This window comes from Saimiri boliviensis, chromosome 15, assembly GCF_048565385.1.
Source record: "Saimiri boliviensis isolate mSaiBol1 chromosome 15, mSaiBol1.pri, whole genome shotgun sequence".
NCBI lineage: Eukaryota > Metazoa > Chordata > Mammalia > Primates > Cebidae > Saimiri > Saimiri boliviensis.
In genome coordinates, this window is record NC_133463.1 from 18460224 (window position 1) to 18479917 (window position 19694).

At 44.1% G+C, this 19694-nt stretch overlaps 1 protein-coding gene across 1 annotated transcript in view; it reads left to right on the forward strand.

Moving 5' to 3' along the window:
- The window catches only part of DNAJC5B (DnaJ heat shock protein family (Hsp40) member C5 beta), a 108082-nt gene that overhangs the window by 42226 nt on the left and 46162 nt on the right, over positions 1–19694 (forward strand). The window contains exon 2 of the mRNA XM_074386627.1: positions 14667–14789. The gene's annotated coding sequence lies outside the window, so the exon portion shown is untranslated. The remainder of the gene's footprint in view (positions 1–14666; positions 14790–19694) is intronic.

Here is a 19694-nt window from a genome sequence, read left to right on the forward strand (position 1 = left end):
CAGAAGAATGTCTTCAGACAGGGAACAGCATGTGTAAAGACTCAGAGGACAGCGAGAACGGTGTGTTCATGGAGCTAAACAGTGTACTGTAATTAGTAGAAACGGTCTGAGTGGATGGGAAGGCGTTGGGAAGAGATGGTACTGGAGGAAGAGGCACAAGCAAGTCCAAGGGGCTGGCCCTGCTAAGAGGCTGGACTAGCTAAAGATCAATGCACAAGTTTGAAGAGTTATCAGCAGGGTAGTGATGGTATAACATTCGCATTTTAAAGGAATGTAGTGTATGGGGACCGGAGAAAGACTGGAGAAAGAACTGTCAGTTAGGAGGCGGGCAGGGTAGTGACCAAGTTCACTACCTCTATTCAAGAACCAGAGGGAGAGAGTGGACTTGAGAGAGCTTTTGAAAGGAGACATGATTAGGCCTGATGAACTGATCAGGCATGGTTTAAATGGAGAGAGTGAGTAAAGGGAAACACCTGGGTTTCTGACAGGGCCCAGATATGATACCTTCCATGGCAATGGCACAGTATCACTTCCTGCTGATGCCCTCTAAAGAGATTGGATCTCTCTCCCTTCTCAGAGATGAAACGTTTGACAGTGGGGGTGGTCGAGAGCTCCTCAGACATTTGCTTTGTAGAAGACACTTCCAGCTGATATGGGGCCTGGATCTCATTTATTTGTTATAGTCTCCAGAGCAACTGGTTAGTCAATAAACCTTGGTGAATAAACAGCTGAGCCTATAAATACTGTTCCTGGTAGTCCTCCTGCTATGTTTTCTAAGAAACGTTGGGTATTTTATCTTTTATTACCCTTCATAGTATAAATGTAATGGAGCCTGTCTTCCTCTCCAACTCAGATTTCGGTTGAAAGTCTTCATTAGGAGGTGAGTCTTCTGCCAGCTGAGTTATTTGATAGCCTTCGTAGTCTTCATGGTGCTCCTTGATGGCTATTGATGTCTGGTAGCTCAGACTCATCACCAGAAGATCAGCTGTGTCCTCTGACACCATCTCGGGCCAACAGTCCACCTCCTGCAACTTCCTTTCTATTCAAAGTCACGGCCTGTACAAGGCTGTAATAAAAACCTCTGGAGACCTATGTCCTTTATCCCACCTAGAACTTTAAAGGAACTAAACATACCGTTTCTACTGACTGCATCTTTTCTTACGAATCACTTCAAGGTATACTTGTGCTGTCAGAAAGCAGCTCATCTCCAGAATCATGGGTCATGATGGACTTGCTCTGTCCCTCCCCTGCCACCACTGCCCGCTTCCTCTGCTGGTAAGCCCAGCTGCTAGAGTGGGGAGGTCTCCTTCTCTTCCTCCTCCACCTGTAGTCTGTGCTTTTGTAGTACGTACTTTCTTCTTCTTTTCTTTTCTTTCTTTTTTTTTTTTGAGACAGTCTTACTCTGTCGCCCAGGGCGGATTGCAGTGTCATGATCTCTGTTCACTGCAACCTCTGCCTCCCAGGTTCAAGCGATTCTCATGCTTCAGCTCCTGAGTAGCTGGGATGATAGGTGTCTGCCACCATGCCAAGCTAGTTTTTGTATTTTTAGTAGAGACAGGGTTTCGCCATGTTGGCCAGGTTGGTCTCAAACTCCTGACCTCAGCCACCCAAAGTGCTAGGATTACAGGCATGAGTCTTTCCTTATTGACATCTTGAGGCTGCTCACAGTCCTCCCTTGTGCCCTGAATCTTGTAGTGATGGCTTTCTCCTGGGCCCATGCTCATGGGAGTCCCTCACCACCTCTGTAAGCTGCAGAAGCAATCACTGAGCACTTCCTTCACCCTCTTTAGCAGACAGTCAGGTTTGCATGTCAGTGATTTCGTCATAACTAAGGAATGGTAAAATCATAGTACAGTTAATATAATTCTCAAATTTTAGAGAGCTATACAAATAGAAGGTAGTTACTGATATAAATTTAAAATGTTTTTCCCAGAGTTTAAGAAATGATATTGCCACAACTGATACACACATGTTATTACAAAGGCTCATTTTAGAAGATCAAATGTACCTTCTGAACAGCACACAAATAATAAGTGCTATTTAGGTTATTATTGGCATTTCCTCCTACCTCTTAAACAGCATAATTTCAATCCGCTTTACATTTGGAAGTCATTTCTTGCTTAGTTTTGAAATAACAGAAATAGCAATCATTGAAAGTGACCTTTTTTTTTTTTCAAAGCACCTACTGTATTAGTCAGGATTCTTCAGAGAAACAGCACCAGTAGGAGAGATGGATATATGTGTGTAACATATTTTGTATATATACATATATAAAATAATGAGTTGGCCCATGTGCTTATGGAGGCTGACAAGTCCCAGGATCTGCACTCAGCATGCCTGAGACCCAGGAAGAGCCAATGTTTCAGTTTAAGTCTGGAGGCAGGAAAACAAAACAAAACAAAAACAAACAAACAAGCAAACAAAAAACAATGCCCCAGCTCAAAGCAGTCAGGCAGGAGGAAACTCTCTTCTACTTGAGGGAGGGTCAGTCTTTTTGTTCTATTCAGGCCTTCAGCTGATTAGATGAGGGCCACTCACACTGAGTGGGGAAAGGGGGCGGCAACCTGCTCTACTCAATCAACTGATTCAAATGATTCAGATGTTCATCTCACCCAAAACACCCAAGCAGACACACCCGGAATCATGTTGGACCAAATATCTGGGCACCCTGCAGCCTAGTCAAGTTGACACATAAAATTAATCATTGACCTACCATGTCATCAGTTGGCCTAGTAATTATCTCATTGCCACAAAGACCCCCATATGGAAAGTAGTCTTATTCCCATTTACTCCACAGCTATTTACTCAACAAATGTTTGCACATTTTAGAGATGAAGAACTGAGGCTGAGAGAGTTGAAGTAGCTTGTCTAAGGCAGCACAGCTAGTAAATGGCATGGCCGGGATTTCAACACAAGTCTAGAAGACTCAGCTGTGTACTCTGAACCAGTATGACCACTGCCTCCCAGCACTGGTGCTGTGCTTCCCACAGGTCCTGGGGCTTCCTCTTAGGTTGGAGGAGAGCTGAAATCATTGGCTGCTGGCCCCCACTCGGGGCAGCACTGGGACAGGTGCTCCTGAGCATGTGAGACCTCAGTGCAACGGGGATCCTGGAGAAGGCTCCCCTTTCCTTTGTCTTTGAGATGACCCACAGAGCACGAATAGTTGCTAGCATTTGTTGAAAGCTACACGCTCGTGCTTTGTGTGGATATTATTATTTAACATTCACATTTCTGTGTTCCTCCCACCACCCCACTCTGCTTGGGAGGGAGAGAGTGACAGCATCCCCATGAGGCAGCCATGGGCAAAGACTAGGAGGCATCCTTTTAAACTACTGTCCTCAGAGCCACCAAGAGTGCCCTAGGTTGACTTAAATGGCCCCATGGGCCAGTCCAATCCTGTTCCACCTCTGCTCAAAATCTGCCCATAAAAACTGCTTAAAATGTGCATGAATCAATGACTCTGCAGGTGTGTGCTATCTGCTGATTCACCCACGAGCAGGCCTGGGCTTTCCCCTCTTATTTGCTCCTCCTCACCTGACACATTGCTGTTCCTCATTTTCCATTTCCACTAGAGCTCAGCAAAAACATTGTCTAGTTCTAAACCTAACTACGAGTCCCTAACTGGAGTCCCCTTCGTCGTAACAACATAAGCAGTCCTCATAGCATTGCCCAGTTAGCTTTGCCCATAGCAAAACTCTCATTTTGCAGAGGAGGAATCAGAAACTCAGGAGGGCATGGGCTTTCCCCAAGTTCACACAGTTGGAAGCCAAGCCATCCGTGTCCCAGTCCACTGCTTCTGGCGTACCCCACAGACATCGGTTCTTATGGGGTGCGGTGGCATCAGCCCCCTGGGCTGACCCAGTGCAGGCAGGTCAAAGAGAAAGACATCCCGGAGGTGGCCTTGCAGGAAGGCACACAGGCTGGCCCGGGTGCTAACGGGAGGTCAGCACCTGTTTTGCATATTTGCCTCTATGTACAACCACGTGGGTGCAACACAAACAAAGGGGCTGGAAGAGAAACTGGGTTAGAGAAGTACTTTTTATATTGACAGAAGCAGATTCCTTCTGGTCTGCATCCTTTGTTGGAAGACCCGGGCAAGAGCTGAGATTCCTAATTGACTACAGTGTGACTCACTTAGGGCTCCCATTCCCAGAGGAAGTGGCTTTGCCTCATATCATGTGTTTACAGAAAATCAGCTCATCCATGTAAGCCCACAGCACTGGATCCACCCGGTGGATTCTCCTCCATGACACCTTAGTGGGTCTCCAGACATGCATTTAGCTTCCATGGGATGATGTTCCCAGATCAGACCTTTGGTCTGCTCCTGAGCTGTGAACCAGCCCACAGGAGCAAAGGGTGAGCTATCTTGTTTCAGCCGAGGACTCAGGATAAATACTCTACCAGCCAAACACTTCCACAAGGAAACATAATCGGTGGTAACAACTCTCAGAGGAAAGGAAAATAAAACTGCTTCTTGCTTTCAGGATCATTCTGCTTTCTTTTTGGTAGTATAAAGGGTAAATAAACTTCAGGTGCCTTCAGAGCAATTGAATCATAGTTGAGAAGGCAGCACACTCTAGAGGTGAATAGAGAGATGTGGGAGCTTGTTCTGTCTACCAAGGCCTCACTGGTAAAATCACTGCCCTGCTTGACCTGGGATTCTGAGAATTGGGAGACCCTTGTTCCTACCCTTGCTCCATTAACAACTGCCTGATGTGTGCATGAAACCCCTCTGAGCCTCAGTTTCTTGATTTATAAAGTGGGAATGCTAACACTTGCCCTGCCTACCTGTCCCAGGTGTGTGGGTCAAATGACCCTATGTAAACACACTTTGTTAACAAGGGGGTATTCTCTCTATATTTTTTCTGGTGATATAGGTGGGGATGTCTTTTGCTGAAAGTGAGACAGGAGAGCTGAGGAGTGGTGGAGAATGGTAAAAGGTCTTACTGGGACACACAGAGGGTGCTGGGCAGGGTTGTAGCCCCCTAGTACTGGAGACTCTGGGTCTGCAGAGACAGCATTCACCCCAGCAGCAGATGGACATGCAGTCAGTCCAATGTTGGCTGAGGTGGTGGATGGAGTTAGGGATATTGACAAGGGAGCAGTTACAATGGTGATCCCAGAGATTTCACTGAGCAGGAAAAGGGTTAGAGAAAGGGTCGCAGCAGGTAGGCTTGGGGAGCTCAGAGGTATCATCAATATGTAAGCACCACGTGCATAAGGGAGTTGTTGGCAAGGCGGCAGCCGTGGCAGAGAGGCAAGGCTGAAGTTTCAGATCTGAGAGGTGGAGGGCATCCAAAATCACACAAGGGAGGGCGTGCCTTCTCCGAGAGGGACACATGGGTGCTGAAGGACCTCAGGCCAATGACGGAGTTGGGATGGAGAGAGCAGAAGCTGAGTGCCAGGGTCACCTCAAAGAATATGGTTGAGTTGTCACACCTGGGGAAATGGGAAATCTGTGAGTGGTGGGGATATCAAAGGTGGGGCAGGTGTCTGGAAGGGCTGAGAGGAGAAGGCTGATGCTGCTTTAGGGTAATGGAGACCCAGAAAACAGATCTGCCCGGACCCCCAGATGTATGCTCAGATTTGAAATTGGATTTGAATTACATACAAATTCATCATTTTACATATAGATAATGAAAAGTTGTCAGGGCATCTTGTCCTCAGTAATATAAAATATGCATGAAAACTGTAGTAAATAACTCCTTTTAGCTATTGACATTTTTCATAAAATAGGCCCAAGGGCATGTTTAATACCAATGAAAGACAGCCACACACTGGTGAATTTTCAGGAGTTTTGCAAGCCAGGTGTTATGTTGATAGCTTGAAATAGGCCTGGGAAGGAACTCAGCAAACATTACAAACCAGTGCTTGCCTCCACTAATGTCCCCCAATCCCCGGAAATCTAGTTATTAAACATTTCCCAGCACCACTGACTAGGCCTAAATAAAACCTTCAACTGTTCCCAGTTTTAGAGTCCTATTGTGGATTGAATGTGTTGTGCCTCTAAAAGAGAGATGTCCTAATCTCTAGTACCTATGGATGTGGCCTTATTTCAAAGCAGGGTCTGTGAAGATGTAATTAGGACCTAAATTAAGATGAGGCCATACTGGAGGAGGGTGAGTCCTTAATCTGACTGGAGTCCTCTTTAGACGAGGAGAAGAGATACAGAGAGATACACACAGAGTGGGGAACGCCATGTGAAGATGCAGACCCAGGGCTGAACAGCATGTGACATCAGAGGCACACCATGGTGACACACACCAACGATTGCTGGCAGCACCAGAGGCTAAGAGGAAGGCATGGGATACACTCCCCCTAGAGCTCTGGAAAGGACCAACCCTGCAGACACCTAGACTTCAGACTTCTGGCCTCCAGACCCGCAGGAGAAGACATTCCTGTTATTTTAAGCCACGCAGTTTGTGGTACCTCTTTAGGCAGCCCAGAGAAACCGACAACCCCGCCCCAGCCTCACATTTGGGCAGGAGGACACAGAAGTTCTTGCCTGTGAATGGCAAAGGGAAGGTCGGCATTTACCTTTCCCTGTCTCTGCTCCCAGGGGAACTTCCCTCTTCCCGGCACCTCCAGCATGTCTTTTCTTTACCATGTTCTGGTCCTTCCCGTTAAGTGCCAAGTATTGTGGTCATACTTCATGCTTTCCCTTGTAAGTGGCAGTCAGGGGTTGTAAATGCAGATGTCCCTGTGGGTCAGAGTTGTTCAGCGTGACGCAGGGAGAACCTTTTCAAATTGGAAGGCACATCTGTGTTTAAATAAAACACCCCAGTGAACTGGCCAAGGAAAGCCTGGCAGAAATCTGACATTTTGGGAACTCTTTGACATGCTCTGAGAGGTAGAGGACATCTCGTAACCTTGGCATTCCCCCAGCAGCACCCGGCAGCATTTATTCACTGCTGCCGAACTGGCTGATTGTCTCTGGCTGGTTCCTGGGTTTTTGTTGTCATTCGCAACCTGGATCTCTCAGGGGTCTTCTGTCTCGACCCAGCCAAGGAGTGGATGGAGTGGAGATCTCAGAATTTCCACAGCTGCTCCAACGTTTCTCGCTTCAGACAGAAGCCTTATAGAAAACCAGATTTTTGTAGGTTGCAATATCAATCCCCCAACAGATGAGCTCTGGGATGCTATTGCAAAACTCCAGTTTCAGAAGAAAGCACCCAGAGGGCGGCATCCTCTCCAGACATGACCTGCCCCACTCGGATGTTTTCCGGAGTGTTTTTCTCAGCAACTCTCGTCATCTTAGGGGCTGGGGGACAGGCGTCAGGGACACGGAAAATCAAGGGTGATTTGGGGTGAGAAATATTTTGAAGTTGAAACTCCTGTTTACAGTTCCTTTATTCCTGAACACCAGAGGGCACCACAGTCATATGGAATGGTGGGTTGGCCTTGCTTTAGGATTGAAATTCTGGCACCCAACTTTTTTATTCTTTTTAAGTTTAAGAACTAAGAAGTGCTGAATTGAATATTTATTCATTTGAATATTTTGCTCAGACTGCTAAGAAAGTTGCAGAGGAGGCTTTTGGGGTCACTTGCTGGATGTTCATGCCCAGGGCCAGAGGCAGGGGGCCTGTGGGGCAGCACAGGTTGCCTGCCTGCCCACCCAGTCCTGTGATTGTCCAGCTCTGATCAGTTCTGCAGCAGGGCTGGGACTATGTCCCAGGTCAGAGCTACCTTGTTCAGGGACCCAGCTCATCACTTTGTGGCTCATCCTTTAACCTGGCTCTGTGGGTTGTTCCACTTCGCATCTGGGGGGGAGGCCCGGCCCTAGGAGAATGGAGGATTCCCCAGAGGAGAGTCGAGGGATTGCTGGGGTTGCATGGTTGTTGCCTCAACAGCAGTGGGGCTTCGGCGACAGGGGCCAGCTGACCAGGGTGTGTGTCTAGGGTGTTGAACAGTTTCCCACTTATGCCCTCTGGTAGCTTCCCATTGACAACAGAGCATTTATGGTTCTGGAAAAATATAGAAAAGTTTCTATAGACTCCTAAAAGGCTGTGGAAGGAGCAGGAGCAGAGCCACTGAGGATATGGGAGGCTTGGTGGGTGCTGGGGGCCCTGTGAAGGGATGGCTGGGCTGATCTCCAGGGAGACCTGAGGCATGGGAGGAGAGCCCGCGTAGAAGAGGTGCCCTGCCAGAGGTGGGCAGCAGAGGGAAATGCTACTAGCACGATAGCCTGTCCAATCATGAGTGTCTGGGCCCCAAGGGGGTGTGTGTATGTTTGTAGAAGAATCTGCACTAGATGATACAACTCATTCAGACAGGGGCTTTTCCATTCTCATCTGTGTGTGGGACAGGCCACTCAGCGTTACTTAGCAGAGAGCAAGACTGTTCTTAGCAACAGCATGTTGTAAATAGCAAAGGAGCACTCGCTCTGTGGGAAAGCAGAGGACCCTGCAGACCAGAGGCCCTACTAATTAGCTGATGGCAATTTGGTGAGCCTTGGATGCTCATATGAAAGAGAAAACTTCAACAAAATGAGGGGAGAATGTATATCTATAAAAGAGCTTATGGGGGACTCGCTGTGACCTCCACAAGCAAGTTGAAACATTCCACCAAGAAGATCCACCGTGGATACTGGGAATTCATGCAAAGCCATGATCTGCTTGGTGCAGTGGGACCAGAAGGCAGACAGAGGGACTGCCCTGCTTCCAAGACGAGAGGCCACTGCGAGGACTGTCTGGCTATGAGGGGTTCCCTTTGCTATTAACAATTTGCTTGCTCATTCAGCCTTTTTATTTAACTGGGATCAAGAAGGACATAATTTGGGCCGGGCGCGGTGGCTCAAGCCTTTAATCCCAGCACTTTGGGAGGCCGAGGCGGGTGGATCACGAGGTCGAGAGATCGAGACCATCCTGGTCAACATGGTGAAACCCCGTCTCTACTAAAAATACAAAAATTAGCTGGGCATGGTGGCGCGTGCCTGTAATCCCAGCTACTCAGGAGGCTGAGGCAGGAGAATTGCCTGAACCCAGGAGGCGGAGGTTGCGGTGAGCCGAGATCGTGCCATTGCACTCCAGCCTGGGTAACAAGAGCGAAACTCCGTCTCAAAAAAAAAAAAAAAAAAAAAAAAAAAAAAAGAAGGACATAATTTGGTAGCAGATCACTGGGATTCCAGCTCCAGATTTGTGACCCTCATGACTGATGTTCACGCTTGGCAGAAGTCACATGATCACACCTAACAGGTTACCTTTCTTAAAATGGGCACCTATTAATAGTATCAAACAATGTATATGACCTGTGAAAGCACTTGGGAAATGATCCAGTGTGATGTAAGCGGTGTTATGAAGCTCAGGAAGGAATCTTCAGCATTTCCTTCTCTATCAAATGTATGTCTGTTTCTTGGGCTGAGTGAGGCTCCATTTGAAAGAGGGCTTAGAGTTAAGATACAAATATAACTTCAGGCCCATGCTGTTACCATCACCAAACAAATAGGATTGGAAAGTATTTTGAGTTCTGGGTACTCACGGTTTTGGAGGCTGCTTAGCCATATTCAGGCAACAATTTCCAGAGCAACCTCCGTATTAGAAACCCCACTAAAAAGGACTTGTCCTGAGCAGAGTACCATCCTTGTTTTGGTTTTCTACCTTTTTTTTTTTTTTAAGTTAACATTAGAGACATCTTAGGCTAATTGGAAAGGGAATAACTACTGGCAAAATCAGGGCTCAAGGCTCTGTTTACATTTTGTCAAACAAATACATCTGTTTGACCTGAAGTCTCCTTGGTTTATTACAGCAATTGCTTACTGTAAGTAAGCAACAAGGTGTTTAAATTTTACGCAAGTGAAATACATATTATGTTTCCTAGCAGGGGCCAAGATTCGGTCAATATTTTTTTTCTGTAGCATTGTTCTCAGATTCTGAGCTTTACTTAAGCAAAAGTTTACTTAACCAAAGGAAGCAAGTTCTTAACCTTGACACTAGAGCTGTGAGTTGAACTTCATCAGTGAACAGGCTTATTGGTAGTTCCTTGTTTAAGTCCACTACCTCAATGTTTTTCTTGAGCTTTTACACATGCACCACTTGGCACAGTCACAGACTGATAAGCAAGGGAATACAGCACCCAGCAGTCCCCTGCAATTATAGGCTCATGAAGCAAAGCTCTGTAATGGGTGACAGCTTGAGCTATGGAATCAACCAGCCAGATTTCAAAGCCAGAGTCCACTGTTTACTGGCTGGTCACCTTGGGCAATTCATTCAACCTCCTCAATCTCAAATTCCTTCTCTAAAAAATGAGGACATAAAAACATCCTCTTTATACATTTTTTTTTGTTTTGTTTTGTTTTTTGAGATGGAGTTTTGCTCTTGTTGCCCAGACTGGAGCACAATGGCATGATCTTGGCTCACTGCAACCTCTGCCTCCCAGGTTCAAGTGATCCTCCTGCCTCAGCCTCCTGAGTAAGTGGGATTATAGGCACCTACCACCATGCCCAGTTAATTTTTTGTATTTTTGGTAGAGACAGGGTTTCATCATGTTGGCCAGGCTGGTCTCAAACTCCTGACCTCAGGTGATCCACTAGCTTTGGCCTCCCAAAGTGCTGGGATTACAGGCATGAGCCACTGCACCCAGCCCACTTTATACATTTTAGGGCTTCAATGAGATAATCTAGTTAGTGTTAGCTACGATCACTATCATCATTATCATCATCATCATCATCATCATCATCACTGCCTCTTAGTCTCCCAAAATACCCAGTATAGTACCTTGCTCTGTGATAAAGAGGGAGCCATTTCCATTTGTTATGTAACTCATTCCATCCACTGATGCATTTTAAATTTGGAATGAAATCTATCAGGATTACACATTCAAATTCTTAAAGCTTTTCCAATGTACTCAGTTCCCATTTGAGGGATTGGGGGAGAGTATCTTCTTAAAATTTTTCAAAATACTTCAACCCTAGAAAATAATCTATGTATATAAAAGTTCTTTGCCAGGCGTGGTGGTTCACACCCGCAATCCCAACACTTTGGGAGGCCAAGGTGGGTGGATCACCTGAGGTCAGGAGTTTGAGACCAGCCTAACCAACATGGAGAAACCCCATCTCTACTAAAAATACAAAATTAGTTGAGCATGGCGGCACATGCCTGTAATCCCAGCTACTCAGGAGGCTGAGGCAGGAGAATCGCTTGAACCCAGGAGGTGGAGGTTGTGGTAAACCCAGATAGCACCATTCCACTCCAGCTTGGGCAACAAGAACAGTAAACTCTGTCTCAAAAAAAAAATTAAAATTAAAATTAAAAGTCCTTAATATATAATTCTTGGCACATTTTAGTAGACATATGATAACAGTTCTCAGAGATAAAAAGTAAAAAGGGTTCATATTTTATGATAGTCTTCAGGGACGACAAAGGCTTAAAGAAAGTGACTTGCAGCCAGGCGCAGTGGCTTACACCTGTAATCCCAGCACTTTGGAAGTCCAAGGCAGACAGATCACAAGGTCAGGAGATCAAGACCATCCTGGCCAACATGGTGAAACCCCATCTCTACTAAAATATAAAAAATTAACCAGGAGTGGTGGCATGCATCTGTTGTCCCAGTTACTCAGGAGGTTGAGTCAGGGGAATTGCTTGAACCCAGGAGGTTGAGGTTGCAGTGAGCCAGGATTGCGCCGCTTCACTCCAGCCTGGTGACAGAGCGAGATTCTGTCAAAAAAAAAAAAAAAAAAACAAAAAAAAAAAGTGACTTGACTTATGTTTAAGAAATAAAAATGTTCTTGGATATGCTTTTTTGAATTAAACTGAATTTTATTTTGTGTTTTATCACAAGGATGCCATTATCTTCAGTAAATGTTTTCTTGGGAAACCCAGGCAGTGGGAAATTCCTCCAGAGAGCTGCTGGTTGGCAGGTGTTTTCCACATTACCTAACTGGAGAACTGTCAGCGCTCAGATCTCTCTGACATGGGGTAAACAGTGGCTCTCACCCCAAGCAGCTCTTTAGAATCACCCCAGGAGCCTTGAAAAGTGCGCAAGCCCAGCCCCACTGAGCCAGATTTTTGCTTTGGGATAGTCTGGGTGGGCCCCAGGTGTCAGAATTCTTAAAATCTTTCCAAGTGTTTCTAGAGAGAGTTATAGTCTAGTTCTCCCTGCTTAGCCTTCTATAATTCTATGTCTTCTACATGTTTATAGATTTCAGCTCATTAAAGTTCTCTCCTTTTTGTAACTTCTCTTTAAAAGGGGCTTTTTAAAAAAAAACTTTGTAAAATGATAAAACATAATAGGAATTATCCAGTTGGTTCTTCTGAAGCATATAAGCACTTGGTTTTACAGAAGAATTGGCAGAATTGCTCAGTAGCAACCTCTGAGATACTGGCATGGTAGTGACGGCTTTTTCATTTTATACAATCAAAGCAGCCACCTGTATTTTCCATTTTCAAAGTACGTTAACACAATGAATCTTGACCAGATGATTTAGCTCTTTGAAATTTACAAAGTGATGGCTTGAGTTCCATATATTGTAATAATAATAACAAATGATATAGAGAAGTAGTAAAAATAGTAATACTAGTAATAATAATACCTTTGTTCATCATTTCCTTGCACATCACATGTTCAAAACGAGTTGTGTTTGAGCCTGCTGAGATATGAAAATTAAAAGAAAGACTATGTATCTTAATGCTTATGTGTTAGACAGTTTTGGTTGAATATTCAGATAATTCATCTGGTACCTGCTGTAGACTCTGTGCTGGTGCACCAGTCATTTCTTAAAATAACCCTAACCATATGTGGCAACCGAAAGATGTGTATAAAAGGTCCCTAGGAGCCCCTAAGTGAACAGTGAAGACCCCTTAAATAGAGGAAACAAGGAAAATAGCATGTAAAACCCTCCTCTCCATCATAGTTCTATCGTCAGTTTCCTACCTCACAGATAGGACTCTTTCATTCAGTCTTGGAAGATCTACTAAGTTCTCTTTTTCAAAACATAAATGATCCACTTGGAAATGCTTTTACAATACATTTAGTGCATTTTGAATCAAGGAACTGTTTAATGTGCTTACCATGAGTAATTTCCTTTTACAAAAAACATTTGAAACTCATCATTTCTAGAAAGCCTCACCTGGTTATGTGGAATATGATCCCATTGATCTCTGGCTGTATCTTTTGATGATATATTGGAAGCCATATGCTTATAGGCATGTAATGACGTCCTATGTACGAGAGCACACATCAGACAGAATGTCCCTTTAATTTCTCCGACTTAAGCACATAGGACCTTTGAACATGCTCTTCCACCTGCTTGGGATATATTTGCTTCTACCAGCAACTCCTTTATCTAGCTCTTTTCAGATAAAGAACTAGGTAAAGCACTAGTTGCCCAGTTGTTTTTGTTCAGGGAAGCCTTCTCTGATCTTCAACTGTTCACTGATTCTGTGTTCTTATAGCATCTCTCCAAAGTCTTACTTTTCCACTTTTCGAGTGACCATTTTGATTGTTCTTTTGCCTGTCTCAGAGGCTGTAACTCTTTGACTCACACACTCAGCGTCTGTGTTGACTTTTGTTATCAGTATATTTCTAGCACTTAGTCCAGTGCTCGAATTCAATAGGTGACTAATTGTTGAATGAATACTGCGCTTTCTCTTTGAAACACAGCTACAGTTCCACTTTGCTGAAGCGTTTTGCACTACTTAACTTTTTGAAACTAACGTTCCAGGTAATACTTTAAAACAAAGATTAACGGTTAAGGAGAGTGATTAATTGTGCAAAAAGAAGGACATTTACTCAAAGCATTTCTTACTACATTTGAAACATAAACTAAAACATCAGTTTTTAAAAGCTATTCATAAGTTCACCATATTTATATAGGAACTATTTTCATTTCACCAAAGGACACTGTCCTTAAGTTGAAGTGATACTGGAACTTGGGTATTTAGTTCTAAATTTGATTTTCTTCTCCTCCTTCTTCGTGTTTCTTCTTGTTTTTCTGTGATGATGGGCTGCTTCATAAACTCTGGCTGGAAATCTGAAGGTATCTTAAAAAAACAGTGCCCTCTAGAGGCAAGAGTGCTCTGAATCATTCACACAAAATTACCTGAAGCTTGACTTCTTGTCTTGGTAAGCAGCACACTTAAACTACTCCTTCAGCCTCCAGGACCCCACTGTGCCAAATTCAGGAATAACACCTGTCTCATGTAAGACTTTTTCAGTCTGTAGGATCTTACTCGAAATCATAGGAGTTATTGTCTCACAAGACTTTTAAATGTCTGTGAGAGTGCGAGCATTGCTTTAGCAAGAGATGCCTTAACCCTTAAAACCACCTCAGTCAGTACTGTGACTCAATGCCTCTTAACTAGAAGAGTGTTAAATATGCAGATTTGAAAATATTGGGTTAATAAATAATGAGCAATTAAAGTTTTCCCTTATTAATGTTGCATGGTCTTTCCAGTAATTTTAAATCGACTGATCAGTACTAGTCTTAAACTAAAAAGAAAATAAAGTTTGAAGGAATGCATTTCACATGTCAGGAGATGAGCTTATTCCTTAATGGAGAGTCCTGGTGGAGACTCTGGAGTCAGTTCCTCAGTGGTGTCTGGTTGAACCAAGCACCAGTCAACAAAGGATCAAAAGTGGGATGTGGCATATGCTTTGGTATCAGTTGATGCCTTGTAATTGCAAGCTTTACAGTCATGCATGTTTTATTCTCTCTTTGTTGTGTTTTCCAGAGGGATAACCAATTGGCTGACAGAGTAACAAATGAAAAGTAACCTGACTCTACTGACCTGCTTAACCCCGCACGGGGGGAAGGATGGAAAGGAGCAACTGTTTGCTTTAAAACAGTGGAACAGGTATGGAACAGCCGCTTTTGTTGTTGCCTTCTTTTATTTCCTTGCACATCTACTTCCAGACCAGTTGAAAACAGCAAGTTGTTCCTGTTTGTGGACACAGAATCAGGGCTCCGGGTTCCAGGAACAGGTACTGGGGATTACTAGTAACATTTTAAGTTGCCCCATCTTCAGGTTGCTGTTTGTATAAGGACTAGTGCAATGAAAAGACCATTGTTTTCTTTTCTTTTCTTTCTTTCCTTCCTTCCTTTTTTTTTTTTTTTAATACAGAATCTCACTCTGTGGCCCAGGCTGGAGTACAGTGGCGCGATCTCAGATCACTACAACCTCCACTTCCCTGGTTCAAGCGATTCTTCTGCTTCAGCCTCTTGAGTAGCTGGGATTACAGGCACCCACTACCATGGCTAATTTTTGTATTTTTAGTAGAGACAGGGTTTCACCATGTTGGCCAGCCTGGTCTCAAACTCCTGACCTTGGCTTCCCAAAGTGCTGGAATTACAGGTGTGAGCCACCATGTTCAGCTGACACCATTGTTTTCAAATAGCAAATAAGCAATCATGCTAGGGAGAATTATTACTTTTAAATATAGGATTTCTATTTCGGATGCGCATTTAGCTTTAAGATACATTATTTGGGCTTATGGGAATTTTGTTCCATTAAATGAATTTCTATGGAGGAATCATAGAAATAATGACAAAATGGTAAAGTGTGTTGATTTCCCCAGTGAATGCCATCGAAAGTGTGTTTGCTGTGTTTAATGATCTAATCTCCTCTGCCCACATTCATTTTCTCAGTTGTGAAAAGACTTTGCCAAGAAAGGCATCGTTTGACTTTTTCAATTTTTTCAAAATGCATGTAATAGATATAGGTGCAGTTTCTTTTGTTTTGAAAGGAAGACTTCATATCAACATGAAAAATTTAGATCAGCACTCTTAGGACCCCTGGAATTAGAACCTTTAAAGTTTTTGTTCATTTTGAGTCAGTGTTTATTGTCACTGGGGGGCTGTACCTTCTTTCAGTTATATCCATTATCAAGAGGCACGTGATACCCGGTTTGGTAGTCACTCTATAGAGGTCAATGCTTTTTGTGATATTAATGGCTTTGTCATGCAGCTAGAAAGTAATTTTAAGTTCAGAAGATTAATATCATGTATTGGATGTTCAAAATTAAATCACTTAATGACTTTGCTCAACAAGATTTTTTCTCCCCATTGGATGCTTGATAGATGAGGAACTATAAATAAATAATAAAGACTTGAAATTTGCATAGAAATATTATAATTCAAAAGGTTACAGAAAAAAAGGAGTTTAAAGAGTTGCACTTTAGATAAGGAATTTTAAAAAGGTTATGGCTCCACTATTTAAGGTTACTTAAGGAAGAGTTTTTATGTTATTATGTTCTCAGGACATAACATCTTTACACCATTAAGGGTTTCAATGTATTATTCTATTGAATCTGAAACTAAATATCATAGAAATCAATAATATATGAAGATCTGGTTTCTAGCTTAACCTAAACAGGGAGGCAGGAAAAGTAGTGTGTTGTTGTTGCTTAAGGTACAAAGCAACCTTATGGTCTTTTGGTTCCTTCATGTTTCAGTCTATAGAGTCAGCCAACTACTAACCACATAGACCAACTATCTTTTGCTTGCATTTTAGTATAATGCAAATAGACTTTTTAAAAAAAGTTTCTTCATTAAAAGATGTTGTCTGTCTAAAAGGAAATCTTTGAGAATAGGGCAAAAGAAGATGAAACACAATAAACTGTCTATACCACCCATTCTGAATATTGATCAATCCATATCGTAAAACAAGTTGGCTACTGGATTTTGTTTAGCAGGAATAGATTATAATGTGATTCAAGTTCTAAATGAAGTGATGATTGGAAAAAAACATAATAAACCAAAGGACTATGTCTTCTTGGGTGTGAGTTTCTATGTATGAAACTCTTTGAGAAATGGAATCTGCCCCCTTTTTCTCCCACTGGAAAAGGAAGAGTAGAGAAGCAAAGGTCTAGGGAAGGGAAGGATGCGCTCCAGGCTGTTTCCAGGACCGTTCTCTGGAAGGAGCTGGGAGCAGTCCCCACCTGAACCCATCTTCTCTTTTCTACACCTGGGATAATTTTAAAGGAGGCAGCTTTGGAGAAAAATGTCCACAAAGGGCGCCAGAGGTCTTTGCAGGCTCCTTGGGGCTGCTTTCCTTACCCTGGAGAGGATACTGGACCAGGTCCAGGCACCCTCACCTCCAGAAACCTCGCAGTCTTCCTCTGAAAAGCATGAATGCTGACGTTAGGTTGCTTTCCTCACGGACATCGGTGTACCCAGTAAAAGTGCTGCCCAATGCCAAACCTAACATGCTGTCACCACCCAGTCAGCAGGGAAATAAGAACCAGGAGTTTTGGAATGGAGACGGGAGAGTGTTTCTTCACAGATGGTAGGAGCAAGTTTAACAAAGACCAGAAGCCCTCAGGGCTATGGCTCTTGTGGTTCCCACAACCCTGAGCCACAGGGCTTCCTAGAGGTGCCACAGGAGGTTTTGGCTCAGAGGCCAGGAATCTTCTTTCCTGTGTGGCTTACAAACTGGCCTCCCTGCAGAAGTTCTGAAATTTTTGCATAACCCACACATTCCTCTACTTCCAGCTAACTCTACTTTCCTAACTAACTCCTTCAGGAACTCCTCTTAGTCCACATGCGGGCTCAGTGGCTGTGCAGAGGGAAAACACTTGCCACCGTAGCCCTTAGCTCCCACTGCGCCCTCCTGTAGCCCCTCACCCTGGACAGAGACGCAGGGCCCCTCACGATCTACAGCTGGGCACTAGTGCAAGGCTGCTACAATTCAGCATCACCACTATTCAGAGTTCCTGTGAGGATCAGATGAAATACTGGTTGGGGGAAATTACTTGTAAAGCATCTTACAAATGTCAAGTGTTACTTCATATGACACTCTAGTAAGAACACGGGCTTTAGAACCAGATAGCACTAAATTCAAAACTCACCTGTGTGAACCTGGGCAAGTTGCTTTACATCTGGGAGACTCACTTCCCTCATCCATAAAATGAGACTGCAAAGCAGAGAGGTATATGCCTGTTGCCCCTCAGGGGCTACCGGCCACTTGTCTTCTAAGAGACTTCCTATGATAGCATTGATCACCATATCATGAACTTACCGTGGTCAAAACAGTAAAAGTCTGTCCAGTTCTCAGCCTTGGAAACTCAACCAGCTGAGTTGGCGGCAGCCAGAGAGCAGGGCCTTGCTGAAGGCCACACTCCCTGCAGCCACGTTCTCTGGATCGGGCACAAACTCTGGATGTCTGTTATTTTAAGAAGGGAAACAGCTATCCTTGGAACCAGACCACTTGTGTCAACATGACCAATTCATGCCCTCCTTGTGGGTGGATCTTGACAAATCATCATCAGATGCCAATTTATTCATTTACCAGGAGACAGAATTGTCCCTGAGGCCAGGAAGAAGAACTGAATCCATGTGACTAGTGCCTTCTCTTCCTTGAGGAAGGCTTATATAGAATGCCAAATAATAACCAGAAGGAGGCTTGTGAGCATGGAGTTAGATGAGTCCAAGGTTTAACAACGAAGGCTGAAATCCCCAGATGAGCTTCTCTCAGAAGCAACCGCCTGGCCAGTGGGGCCTGAGTCCTTTCCCTCCTTCCTTGCAATAGCACTTGGATGGCCCAGCCAGCATCGCCCTCCGCATTTGATTTTCTCTGCTTGCCCATGTCTGCTCATCCTCCTGAATAACTGACACAAGAAGAACCTGACACTGTCAGTTACGAATATGCAGTTAATCAGGTTCAATCAGGTTCTATCAGGTCTTGCAGGCCCAGGAGCAATTTCTCTCTTAAAGATGATTTTATGATAAGACAGCTTTTTCCTGATCCAGCATGCACCGATCTCCCATTTTAACTGTCAAAAAACCATTCTGTTTATCTTACTCCTAAGCTTTTGGGGGTCTCTCTCTGATGCCCCCCAAGAACTGATAACAGGACTAAATGCTACGACATAGGAAAGTTGTCTTTCTGGCGCGTAGGAGGGGCTCAGCCAAATCGAATTCCCTGTTCTCCTTCCCTTTCATGCAATAAAACAGCTCTTAAGACTTTTTATTATAAAGATTAATAGAAAATAGTATTCCAGCCCCTAAGGAGCTCAGAGTATGAAGAGACATGTGAGTGAATAATGTTTTGTTGGGCATAACAACCCTGTTGTTCCCAGGCCCACTGGCTGTGGGAACAAATCTGGCTTTCCTGGTATTCATGTAATTCATTCTGCTGTGCTGCTGGACCTCATCTGTTCAAATACAGGCCCCCACCTCCCTCAAAATCCTCCCAGAGACATACCAGTGTGCAGGTAGAGTTGCAGAGAGCAGCTTTAGTGTCTACCCTCGATCCCCACTATCTCCATTAACATTAGTCCACATCATCCCCATTTTAAATTTGAATCAATGATGTTTTCTTAATCCCAGCTAAAGCATACACAAAGCAACCTAAAGGCACCCCACCACCCAGCTTCCCACCCTCACTCTTCCTGCCCCTTGCTGGTACTGAGTCTTTCCTACATTGTGATTCTGGAGCTTCCAAACACCGCAGATATTTCTGAATATCCCTATAGGGTAATTGCAAATGTTTTCTGAAATGACTCTGAGCATTCTGTGACCAGCCCTTCTCCTGTCAGGCCTGGAGCCAGGGGAAGGGGTAGGCAGCAGTGTTCCCTGACTGTTCTGCCACTTTGTCGCTACTTTTTTGGTAAGAAAATGTTGGTCTGGCCTGGCCTGGGCGCTGTCTCTCCCTATGATACAGTTTCAAAGCTGGACATCTTTGCTCCTTTTAATTTTTATGGAGGGCTCATGCAAACACCTCTTCAGTCTCTAAGTTCTCCCCCCGGGGAGCTCAAAAACA